This window comes from Vanessa atalanta, unplaced genomic scaffold (assembly GCF_905147765.1).
Source record: "Vanessa atalanta unplaced genomic scaffold, ilVanAtal1.2, whole genome shotgun sequence".
NCBI lineage: Eukaryota > Metazoa > Arthropoda > Insecta > Lepidoptera > Nymphalidae > Vanessa > Vanessa atalanta.
Window position 1 is genome coordinate 1 of NW_025919993.1, and position 2500 is coordinate 2500.

At 47.7% G+C, this 2500-nt stretch overlaps 1 non-coding gene across 1 annotated transcript; it reads right to left on the reverse strand.

Annotated features, from left to right (window-relative positions):
• Positions 1 to 243: 243 nt before the first annotated feature.
• LOC125076572 lies at positions 244 to 2147 on the reverse strand. The gene has a single exon (XR_007120520.1). It is a non-coding gene; the product is annotated as a small subunit ribosomal RNA (ribosomal RNA).
• Positions 2148 to 2500: the final 353 nt, after the last annotated feature.

Consider the following 2500-nt stretch of genomic DNA (forward strand, 5'->3'; position numbering starts at 1 on the left):
TTTTTTTGAAGATGACGATGTGCGTTAACACATCGTACTTTCCTCGAAATCGACATCGAAAAATATCAGAATAGGACGCGTTACACGACTCTGGACCTCTGACTCGGACACACTGCTGTGTGAGAGAGAGAGAGTGAGAATCGCGTCCTCGCATCGAAACGACACATTCCGAACGTCGATATTTGTGTTTTAGAATTTTATTATCGTTCATTATCGCACTCTTTCGAGATTGATAATTTACGTTAATGATCCTTCCGCAGGTTCCCCTACGGAAACCTTGTTACGACTTTTACTTCCTCTAAATGATCAAGTTTGGTCAACTTCCCAGCAACGCCGACGGCCGTGAAGCCACCGCGTGTCGGTCCGAAGACCTCACTAAATCATTCAATCGGTAGTAGCGACGGGCGGTGTGTACAAAGGGCAGGGACGTAATCAACGCGAGCTTATGACTCGCGCTTACTAGGAATTCCTCGTTTATGGGGGATAATTGCAAACCCCAATCCCCAGCACGAAGGAGTTTCAACGGGTTGCCCGGGCCTCTAGGCCAGGGAGAACATGCTGATTCCTTCAGTGTAGCGCGCGTGCGGCCCAGGACATCTAAGGGCATCACAGACCTGTTATTGCTCAATCTCGTGCGGCTCGAAGCCGCCGGTCCCTCTAAGAAGAATTTTAAATACGCCGCCAGTGAGTTGCTCGACCGAAATCGAGCACACCTAAATGACGACGCCTATTTAGCAGGCTAGAGTCTCGTTCGTTACCGGAATTAACCAGACAAATCGCTCCACCAACTAAGAACGGCCATGCACCACCACCACCGAATCAAGAAAGAGCTATTAATCTGTCAATCCTTCCGGTGTCCGGGCCTGGTGAGATTTCCCGTGTTGAGTCAAATTAAGCCGCAGGCTCCACTCCTGGTGGTGCCCTTCCGTCAATTCCTTTAAGTTTCAGCTTTGCAACCATACTCCCCCCCGAGTCCAAAATCTTTGGTTTCCCGGAAGCTGCCCGCCGAGCCATTGTAGTAACGTCGGCGGATCGCTAGATGACATATTTACGGTTAGAACTAGGGCGGTATCTAATCGCCTTCGAACCTCTAACTTTCGTTCTTGATTGATGAAAACACCTTTGGCAAATGCTTTCGCTGATGTTCGTCTTGCGACGATCCAAGAATTTCACCTCTAACGTCGCAATACGAATGCCCCCAGTTATCCCTATTAATCATTACCTCGGAGTTCTGAAAACCAACAAAATAGAACCGAGATCATATTCTATTATTCCATGCACGAAATATTCAAGCGGCATTTTGAGCCCGCTTTGAGCACTCTAATTTGTTCAAAGTAAAATTGTCGGCCCATCTCGACACTCACTGAAGAGCACCGCGATAGGATTTTGATATTGAACCGGCGTTTTACCGCCGGCTCACCGACGATATGCTCCGCAGACGTGTCAGTATCACCGCGGATGCGGTGCACCGACAGCGCGGCGCACAAATGCAACTACGAGCTTTTTAACCGCAACAATTTTAGTATACGCTATTGGAGCTGGAATTACCGCGGCTGCTGGCACCAGACTTGCCCTCCAATTGTTCCTCGTTAAAATATTTAAAGTGTACTCATTCCGATTACGAGGCCTCGAAAGAGTCCCGTATCGTTATTTTTTCGTCACTACCTCCCCGTGCCGGGAGTGGGTAATTTGCGCGCCTGCTGCCTTCCTTGGATGTGGTAGCCGTTTCTCAGGCTCCCTCTCCGGAATCGAACCCTGATTCCCCGTTACCCGTGACAACCATGGTAGTCGCAGAAACTACCATCGAAAGTTGATAAGGCAGACATTTGAAAGATGCGTCGCCGGTACTGGACCATGCGATCGGCAAAAGTTATCCAGATTCATCAAAATTAACGACTTCGGACGAGACGCCCTCCGTCGATTGGTTTTGATCTAATAAAAGCACTCATCCCATCACTGGTCAGAGTTCTGATTGCATGTATTAGCTCTAGAATTACCACAGTTATCCAAGTAACTGAGTAAGATCTAAGGAACCAAAACTGATATATTGAGCCATTCGCGGTATCGCCTTAATACGGCTTGCACTGAGACATGCATGGCTTAATCTTTGAGACAAGCATATAACTACTGGCAGGATCAACCAGGGAGCTAACCGAGACTTGTTGAAGTCGTCAATTACTCTTCTCGTTTCATATTCGCATATAAAATACACACAAACTTATGCATGCATGTACAATATACGCACAGTATGAAACGAGCGTCTCACCGTATCGTCGATCGCGTTAGACGCGATAGATTTTAACGGTTGACTCTTATAAAAATTTATATGAGACACAAACGCGCTTTAAGCACGCGCGCGCGCGTGCGCTATAATATATAACGCGACGACAGCGGCGGCGGCGGCGGCGGCGGAGGCGTCTTCACATAATGACACATAACGGTCACGAATTCGAACGTTCTAAACGAGATCGAGTTTTTTTTTCAAAATAACACTTCGCAC